Raw genomic sequence first — 10,899 nt, 5'->3', positions numbered from 1 at the left:
GGCTTTAGCATTTAACATTTGTAGCTTTTGAGTGTTGTTTGGATTTTGTAAAAAATACCAATGTACAAAAGCTAAATGTAGTGACTACAGAATGAATAAGAGAATAAAAGTAGATAACATAGATAACATAATTTGAGGTAATAAAACATTATATAAATATACAGTATCAAGATTGATTTTCTTGTTTAGCTTATCAGTTGAGACTAAAAAAGAGACAGTGCTAATTGATTTTTAAAATAAGTACTTTGGATTAAAGGCATTTTATTGCAAGTCACTGCACAAAATTAAGGTGCTCAAAAGAATGTACAGCATAACAGTACAGTATATGCTTGAATCAACTACTTTTGACATTTTGTGGCCATCCTATTAATTCATTTATACACTCAGCAATCATAAATTACATACCTGCCCCCGTACTAGTGGTGATTAGTTTTATCTATTGCTTTTTACCCTATGTCAGACACTGTTTGGGGAACCTGTTTCTTTACCTGCATGCAAGCTGAGATTTAGTCAACTCACTTATACCCAAGGTCACACAGCTAGCAGTGGTATAAAACAGATTTGAATCTGTGTAGTTTGATTTCAGAGTTAACCAGTATAAATACTATACTGTACTTCCTATGATTTGATCTATTCCCTCAAAAAACTCACTGTACTGTGACAGAGAGTAGAATTATAAACAGACAATCCTGAAAATAAACATGAGTTGTACTAGTGATCAAATGTGAACAGATTATTATTATTTTATTCTTTCCAGAAGCACAGAGAAAGAAAGACGAGTTTAAGGAGCAGAATAGTGGAGGAGTAAAGAGTACTCATGGAGTCATATATGAATTCAATCCTGCATCTATCACTTACTTACCCTGGACTCTGAAGCAACTGGAAGAGGTGAAGAAAGCATATGGAGAAGAAAAGGACAGTTCCGTTAGCCTTATGGCTAACTGCTACTGGAGTATATGGCTTCTACTGGGGAGCTAGTAGGTCCCTAATATTGAGCTCCACAAAGAAACAGTCTTTTCTATTCATGTCACAGACAGGAAGGCAGATCTTCAGCAGTTCCTACCTGAGGAGTCTCCTTATAAAACAGCAGGAAGGAATGTAGAAGGATGCTTGCTTCCTATGGATGGGTAGCTCACAAAGAAGGAGAAAGTACTCCCAAGGATTTTTGATTTGTTCTTACTAAATGAACCATTCGGTTAAGTCATTCACCTCCACCCTGTAAGAGTGAGTGACGGAATGGAGAAGGGCTAGAAATCTCACTCTCAGGGTGGGCAGTTTACATGGAAATTGAAAGCAACACGAGTAGAGATGTTCAAGATGTAATTATTCCCATTATCAGTGTTTGAAAAACTTAGGGGAAAAACATAGAATCACAGAAGATAGATGGAGTTTAGGTGAGGGCTGAAGTAGGATTAGATCTTTTTTTTTTTATATTTATTTATTCCTGAGAGACACACAGAGAGAGGCAGAGACATAGGCAGAGGAAAGAGCAGGCTCCCTGCAAGGAGCCTGATGCGGGACTTGATCCCAGAACCCCAGGATTACAACCTGAGCCAAAGGCAGATGCTCAACTGCTGAACCACCCAGCCATCCCAAGTAGGATCAAATATTAATAACTATGAAAAGAGGAACAGAAATATTATGTTAAAGAACAATCTGTGATAAGACACTCAGCAGTGAGGGGATTTGGTCTATTTCAGAATGATCAGAAATTTAAGGTGGTTAGTGGGAAAAGGTGGTTATGAGAAGAAGAAATAGAAAATAATGTGAAAGATGAAGAGAGGGAGCAGATGTTGAAGGAAATTTAATGCCATCTCAATGGGTTTGGACATTATCATGTATGAAAAAGTAATCTTTAAAAGAGCAAAAAATGATTTAGTTTTTATTGCTGTTTGTTTTAAAACAAATGATGCCTAGAGAACTGGAAGGTGGAAAGAAAAGTATCACGGGCTGTTTTAACACTCCACATGAAAGGTGATAGTAACTCTGGAGATAAATAAAATTTAGGGAAAGTATTTATTTATTTATTTATTTATTTATTTATTTATTATTTATTTATGGAAATAATGTAGTATTTGGAATTTGATTAGATTGAGAGATAGAGTGTTAATTCAATTATTGTCCTTGGCCTATGGCTCCAAACGCACAAAATATAAAAAATAGGAGATAAAGATCAGGTATAGGGAGAAATATGGTAAAATTAGCATTGTAGATTCAAAATAACAAGACTCTAAGAATTATAAAAATAAGTTTAAATCACAGTGCTATCCCTTATTATCTGTGTAATCTTGGGTTAATTACTCAAATTCTCTGATCCACAGTTTTAACATCTATATTAAAAATACTAAAAGAATTACAATTCAGAATATTTTAAAGGATTAGAAACATTACTAGTATCAGGACTCCCTGTTCTGGGCCCTTTGGTATCCTGGCATGATTGAAGACCAGTTGGTATTAAAAAACTTAGAAAATATTAAAAACTGTAACATTGAAAGAAGTAAGAATATGGCTTTCACCAACCTAGTTGAAGAGAGGATACAGCTTGGACATATTTACAGAAGGTACATATAGAAATTATTTCTGATATGTAAGAATTTTACAATCCTCTCCTACTTTCACTTCCACTCCATTACTCTGATAGGTAGAGGCAGTAAGGGTTTGGGGTCAGGGATCTTTCTCCCAAGAAATCTATTCATGGTGGGCCTATTGGTGATAAAAAGTATATTTTTTAGGAAGATATGTTATTTTATGTTCTGCACAAATCAGTTGATTTTTGGTCTATTAATAAGTCTAGCAGAAATATATTTGAAGTCTTCTGAATTCAGATGTCTAGAGGTGAGTCTCCCCAGTTTATTTTGGTTGCACAGCGTCTATCGCTTAGACTGAACAATATACAGTTCTTTGAAAATCAAACAATGTGTGCATAATTTATACCATTCTCCATAGAAAATATCAAAAATATATGTTTTTTAAAAAGCTGTAGGCGTGGTAGTCATGGTAAGGCATCCTAGTTGGACTAACTCACATATAACAATTCTAAAATGTAGAAAAAATATTTTTTAAAGATTTATTTATTTATTTATTTATTTATTTATTTATTTATTTATTTATTTAAAGAGTGAGCAAGTGAGTGAGAAAGTATGAGCAGGAGGAGGGACAGAGGGAGAGGGAGAAGCAGACTCCGTATTGAGCAGGGAGCCAAATGTGGGGGCTCGATCCCAGGACCCTGCGATCACCACCTGAGCCAAAGCCAGACACTTAATGGACTGAGCCCTCCAAACACTCTTAGAAAAAAAATATTTTTTTAAAGATTTTATTTATTTATTCATAGGAGACACACACACAGAGAGGCAGAGACAGAGGTAGAGGGAGAAGCAGGCTCCCTGTGGGTAGCCCAATATGAGACTCGATCCTGGGACCCCAGGATCATGCTCTGAGCCAAAGGCAGATGCTCAACCGCTGAGCCACCCAGGGCGCCCTAGAAAAAATATTTTTAAAAAGTATTTGAATGCACTGAAGAGTGATGACAAGATAGAGCTACAAGGGTTTTATTCTTGAAGGACAGAAAGTGTAAGGATAATATTTTGAGTTTACAGCTCTCTGCTAGAGGGCCTAGCCCACTCTGCACACATCTCCAGGAACACAAAAGCAGATGCTTATTGGATGTGTTGTCAGAAGGCAGATTTCAGAGCTGGAAGATCAGATGGAAAGATAGAGGGAGCCCCCACATCTGCATTTAAAAATTCCCCCAACCCTGGGATGCCCACCCAACCTACGTTGAGAGACCTGTTGTGCCAGTTTCTACCCTACTCCACATGGATCTATGTCCTGATTTTGGAGCTCTATGCGCTGTTTCAAGGGTCTCCCATTCCTTGACTTCCTGAAATTAAGTTTAGCCAAATGAAAGGAGGTAAAGGTGAAGCGGGACAGTATTATTTATTTTCCTAGCTCAGCATCCCCTCCCCAGCCTTAAGTTAGCAGAGGCTGTTTTCCTTAACTAAGGTCACAGCTATTGCTAAATGGCCTCTTCCTATACTCACCACAGATCTCTTCATTAGTTCAGGTGATTTTGACCTCCTCTTGCCCTCAGAGGCCTGGGGATGATGAGGGCTTCCCACCGTAGGCTTCTCAGCCCTTCTTGCTCTCTTTTAAGCCTGTCTAAACCTTTTCAAATGACCCCTTTGTTAAAAAATTCTAAATTACTCTGACCGTGCCTTTTGTTGTTGTTGTTGTTGTTTTAATGGCGAAACTTGACTAAAACAATCTATTTCTTCTTGCTTATTATTCATGGATAACTTTTGCAAAGAATCACTTGGTGTGGCATTTAAAAATGTTTTTGCTACAGTGATCTTCAAATATGGAAAGGTCATTTACATGACTTTTTTATATGCTGAAATTATGTAAAGACTTTCAAGTACTATATTTTCTCAAGATACATTATTTGCCAAGGAAATGTTCTTAGCAACATATATGCAAGCGATTCATTTAATAATCAAGTTTTCAAAGTTAAAAACTTTCCAGGCACTGTGCTGGATACAAGCATACAAAGAGTGAATTTCAACTCTATGTCTATGTGAGAGTTTTAACTTCAGCTACAGTTTGTTCAAACACTATAAAATAATTTTATGTATAATGACCATCCTTAAATACTATTTTGGATTTTGCTTCTTTTAGAATTGTTGTAAGAGCTGTTTACAGGCCATATAAAAATTCATCTCATTCCTCAAAACTGAGTTTTTAAACAGCTAAACTATTGCCAAGCATGAATATCCATGTTTTTCACCAGATGTAATTTTATATTACATTTTTACATTTGGCTCTTTCCAAGTAGCAAAAGCATCCTCAAAAAAAAAAAAAAAAAAAAAAAAAAAGTTGTCACCAGTGATTATATATGGAAAATGTGCCCTAAGTTTGTTTAAAAGACATAATGGCTTTGTAATTAAATATCCAGAGGCTGGAGCTAGATATCGTGGAGTAAATCCTAGCTCTGCCACTTAACAGCCAAATGACGTTGGCCAAGGTATGTATCCTTTCTGTGACTTGGTCTCTTCTCCAAAATGTGGATAATAACACATCCACATGTGGATAAAAACAAATTGTAGTCTTTTTATAAAAATTGAATGAATTTATATTGGTACAACATTTAGAACGCCACCTAGAACATTCTAAATACTAAATGTTAGCTGAGGGGATTTAAAAATGAATGCTTCCAATGAGTATGGCGACGACAACCATAGTATAATCAAATATAGCAGCAGAATATATACTTTTACAAAGGAAACTATTCATTTTGAAGTATTGATTCTGGTTTATTATTATTATTACTATTGTCAAATGACTAGCAAAACTCACAACTTGTATGTTGAGAATCCTCTGATTTTTTTTTTTTTGTGTGTGTGTGGTAGATACTTACTGGGGATTTTTCTTTTCAGGACATATTATTCCTACCTTTTTTTTTTTTTTTTAAAGATTTTATTTATTTATTCATGATAGACACTGAGAGAGAGAGAGAGGCAGAGACACAGGCAGAGAGAGAAGCAGGCTCCATGCACCGGGAGCCCGACGTGGGATTTGATCCCGGGTCTCCAGGATCGCGCCCTGGGTCAAAGGCAGGCGCCAAACCGCTGCGCCACCCAGGGATCCCTATTCCTACCTTTAAATGAATCAAAATAACATAAAAAGACAAAGCAAACACATAGGAAGTTTTACCTATGTACTTATATGCTATGTATGTATTATTTATGTATACATGTGCTATAGTTTTTAAAGCATATATCTTATTTGGCTGTATAATATGTTAATACCATGCATTATAAAAAAAAGAGTAATACCTGAAAATCTCTTACTCAATGTTATGGAAAAACTTTTTATATAATAATTGTGTTGAATATTAAAAAATGTTCCTTTAGATTATTAAAAAAAATCTCTGGATTCAGTTAATCCATATGGGAGCAATGGATTTATTTTAGGTATCTTTGGAGGACATTTTATAGGACATCATGCACTATGCTTATTAAGAAAAAAAGAAAAAAGTAGAGATGTCTCAGGTTTAGTATGAGATATACTATGAGACATAGTACTATGCCTAATATCTAGGTCTCATACTAAACCTAGGCATAGATATTCTATCTTAAACATTTGGTTTGTTTCTTTTTATTTTTCTTTTTTTAGTTTAATTAATTAATTTATTTTAGAGAGAGAGAGCACCAGCAGGGGGAGGAACAGAGAGGGAGGGAGGGGAAAGAAGCTCAAGCAGACTCCATGTTGATGCGGGACTCGACCTCAGGACCTTGAGATTACAACGTGAGCCAAAACCAAGAGTCAGAGGCTTACCTAAGCCACCAAGGCATCCCTTGGTTTGTTTCTTATAGATAGCAAGAATCCTGTAGCTGATAGAGATCAGTTTTTTCTTTTTGTTTTAAAGATCTATTTTTAAGTTATTATTTAAATTCCGGTCAGCTAACATATAGTTTAATATTAGTTTCAGGTGTACGATATAGAGATCGAACAATTCCATACATCACCTGGTGCTCATCACAGCAAATGGTCTCCTTAATCTCCATCACCCATTTTAACCATCCTCCCACTAACCCTCCCTTAGGTAACCATCAATTTGTTCTCTATGGTTACAATCCTTTTCTTAGTTTGCCTCCCATTCTGTTTTCCCTTTGTACTTCTGTTTTGTTTCTTAAATTCCATATATGAGTGAAATCATATGGTATTTGTCTTTCTCTGACTGATTTATTCTGCTTAGTATAATACTCTCTAGCTGCATCCATATCATTGCAAAGTGCAAGATTTCATTCTTTCTTTATGGCTGAGTAATATTCATTATCCATTCATCAGTCAACAAACACCAGGCTGTTTCCATAATTTGATTATTGTAGAAAATCCTGCTGTTATTATATTATATTAGAGTACATATATCCCTTTGATTTAGTATTTGTGTATTCTTTGGATAAATACCTGATAGTGTAATTGCTGGGTCATCAGGAAGTTCTATTTTTGACTTTTTGAGGAACCCCCATACCGTTTTCCAGAGTAAATGCATCAGTTTGTATTCCCACCAACATGCAAGAAAGCTCCCCTTTCTCCACATCCTCAGCAACATCTGTTGTATTTTATTTTAGCCATTTGTCTGGTATGAGATGATATCTCATTGTAGTTTTCATTTATATTTCCTTGATGAGTGACATTGAGCACCTTTCGTGTGTGTATTGGTCATCTGGATGTCTTCTTTGGAAAGATGTTTATTCATCTTCTTCCCATTTCTTTTTTTTTTTTTTTTTCTTTTCTTCTTCCCATTTCTTAACTGAATGATTTGTGTGTTGGGTTTGGTAAGTTCTTCATAGATTTGGGATACTAACCCTTCATCAGATATATCATTTGCAAATATCTTCTCCCATTCTGTAGGTTGCCTTTTAGTTTTGTTGACGCTTTCTTTTAATGTGCAGAATTTATTTATTTATTTATTTGTTTATTTAATTATAACTTTTTTAAAAAATTAAAATTTTATTTATTTTTTGAGAGAAGGAGAGAGAGAGAGAGAGAGAGAGAGAGAGAGAGAGAGAACAAGCAAGGGGAGTGGCAGAGGGAGAATCAAACTCCCTGCTGAGCAGGGGACCCCTCCCCAACCTGGGGTTGATCCCAGGACTCCAGGATCATGATCTGAGCTGAAGGAAGATACTTATCTGAGTCACCCAGGTGTCCCAGAAGCTTTTTGTTTTGATGAAATCCCAATAGTTTATTTTTGCTTTTGTTTCCCTCGCCTTCAGAGACATATATAGAAAGTTGCTAAGGGTAATGTCAAAGAGGTTACTGTTTATGTTCTCTTCTAGGATTTTTATGGTTTCTGGTCTCACATTTAAGTCTTTCATCCAATTTGAATTTATTTTTGTGTACAGTTAAGGAAAGTGGTCCAGTTTCATTCATCTGCATGTTGCTGTCCAGGTTTCCCAACATCATATGTTGAAGAGATTCTCTTTTTCCTATTAGACATTCTTTCCAGCTTTGTCAAAGATTAATGGCCATACAGTTGTGGGTTCATTTTTGTGTTTTTCTATTCCATTTTGTTCATCTGTGTGTCTATTTTTGTGCCAATACCATACTGTTTTGTTTTGTTTTTTAGTACCATACTGTTTTAATCACCGAAGCTTTGTAATATAACTTGAAGTCCACAATTTGATGCCTCCAGCTATGCTTTTCTTTTTCAAGATTTTTTTTAGCCGTTTGGGGTCCTTTGTTGTTTCACAAATTTTAGGATTATTTATTTCAGCTCTGTGAATAATGTTATTTTTTTTAATAGTGATTGCATTAAGTGTGTAGATTGCTTTGGGTAGTATAGACATTTTAACAAAATTTGTTCTTCCAACCCATGAGCATGGAATATTTTTCCATTTTTTTGTGTCATCTTCAATTTCTTTCATCAAAATTCTATAGTTTTCAGCATATGATCTTTTACATTTTTGGTTGGGTTTCTTCCTAGGTATCTTAAGGTTTATGGTGCAGTTGTAAAAGTGATTCATTCTTTAATTTTTCTTTCTGCTGCTTCATTATCAGTGTATAGAAATGTAACAGATCTCTGTTGATTCTGCATCTCCAACTTTACTGAATTTCTTTAAAGAGTCTAGTAGTTTTTTGGTGGAGTTTTCCAGGTTTTCTACATAGACTATCGCGTCATTGCAAATAGTGAAAGTTTTATTTCTTCCCTGTTTTTTTAGATGTCTTTCATTTCTTTTTGTTGTCTGATTGTTGAGGCTAAGACTTCCAGTACTGTGTTAAATGGTAATGGTGAGTGCATATCCTTGTCTTGTTCCTGACTGTAGAGGAAAAGTTCTGTTCTCCACTGAGGTTGCCTCTGAGTTTTCATATATGGCCTTTATTATGGTGAGTTATGTTCCCTCTAAACCTACTTTGTTGAGGGATAAGATCTATTTTTACCCTTCAGTAAGCACAGATTTATTTAAAGCCAGTCTTCTCTATAGAAATATAAACTTGGGACGCCTGGGTGGCTCAGCGGTTAAACATCTGCCTTTAGCTCAGGGCGTGATCCTGGAGACCTGGGATCGAGTCCTCCATTGGGCTCCCTGCAGAGCCTGCTTCTCCCTCTACCTGTGTCCCTGACTCTCTCTCTCTGAGTCTCTCATGAATAAATAAAGTCTTAAAAAAAGAAATATAAACTTATATGGAGATATGAAGCTATTTTTCCATTCTTCAACATCATACAACTGATGCAGGTATAGTGCCTTATCCATGGTAGGAGAGATTCGGTGGCAAATGTTTATGGTGAAAGAAGGAAAATTTAAAATGTTAAGAGGTGACATGGATTCTTCCTTCTGGGCTAATTCTTTTAAGTTGCAGCTTGCTGTGCTACTCACAGAAGGCATATAAAGGTAATGTTAAAAGATGCATACCTAAAAGAAAGTTCTTTAAAATCAAAACATATTCACTTGAAAGAAAGTATATAAAAGTTACAACAATATTTCTATCAAGGTTGAGTATGCTATATTTTATTTGTCCCAAAATACAAAGGAGGGAACATGAAGTGTTGTTTCAAATAATCCTGATATATGTTCATAGCATTTATTTATTTTTCCCTCAAAATTTTATTCAACTCATTCACAATATCAGCCTAAAAATCCCAAACATTTACCAGTTTGTCATTCTGGGAATATTTTTGCTGATGGTTTAAAGTTAATATTCAGAGATTGTAATAAATAAAACTTGTGTTCTATTTTATTATGTGTATGGAATCTAGAATCCACAACTATTACGTATTTCTCTGAGCCTGTTTTACTTATTTTGAGACACTTTTAAAGAACAAAATGAAAAGCATATAAGAAAGAAAGAAACTACAAAACCTAATTATATGAGTTATTTCTCTATACATGTATCTGAATATACACACATATTATACATATATATATCTATTATATTCTTTCTTATCATCACAAATAGTATATGCATTAAAAACTTTGCCAGAAAAAAAAAAAACAACTTTGCCAGCATCTTAAGCCAGAAAGGGCATCTTATTAAGTTTCAATTTCTATTAATAGAGAAGTATGAATCATTATGTTGATGCTTGTTGGTCCTTTATGTTTCTTTAGTTAATTACGTATTCATATTGATTATCTACTTTTATATTTGCATTTAAATGCTTTTCATTTGTGAAAGTGCTTTCGTAAAACCAAGGATACTAATATCAAGGATTAACCCTTATAAACATTCATAACTAATATTTATTACAATTTTACACATTTTTCTATACTATTTGTCTACCGTCTATATCAAATTACTCCTAAAACTTAGTGACCTAAAATTGTCATTTTACTTTGTTCATAATATTGCAAGGCAGGAATTTAAGAAGGGCTTGATTGTGTGTTCACATCTGATCCACATGGGATTGGCATGGTACCAGGCTGGAGGACCCACTTCAAAGTTGGCTTCTTCAATCACAGTCCTGGCACTTTGACACTTTTATTTTTTTGTTGTTGTTATGATGTCTTTTTCTCCATGGGCTTGGACCTTTTCACAGCATGGCAGTTTTAGGCTAGTTATTTATGATGACTAACTTTTCCCAGGCCTAACACTTAAAAGCAACCATTGCAAGTTACCTGGACAGTAACTAGGTCATTCATTTATTGTTGGTAGGAACAAAAATGGTATAGCCACCATGAAAGACAACTTGGCTGTTTTTGTTTTGTTTTATAGAGCCAGATATGAAATTATCATATGACATAGCACTTGCATTCTTAAGCATTTTACCCAGAGAAATAGAAATTTTTGTTCACACAAAAACCTGTTTATAAATGTTTATTGTAGCTTTATTCATAATGATCAAATACTATAAGTAACCCAGCCACACTGTGGTATATCCATACCATGGAATAATTCAATTGC

The sequence above is a fragment of the Canis aureus genome, chromosome 20, assembly GCF_053574225.1.
Source record: "Canis aureus isolate CA01 chromosome 20, VMU_Caureus_v.1.0, whole genome shotgun sequence".
Lineage (NCBI taxonomy): Eukaryota > Metazoa > Chordata > Mammalia > Carnivora > Canidae > Canis > Canis aureus.
This window is presented reverse-complemented; position numbering follows the sequence as displayed.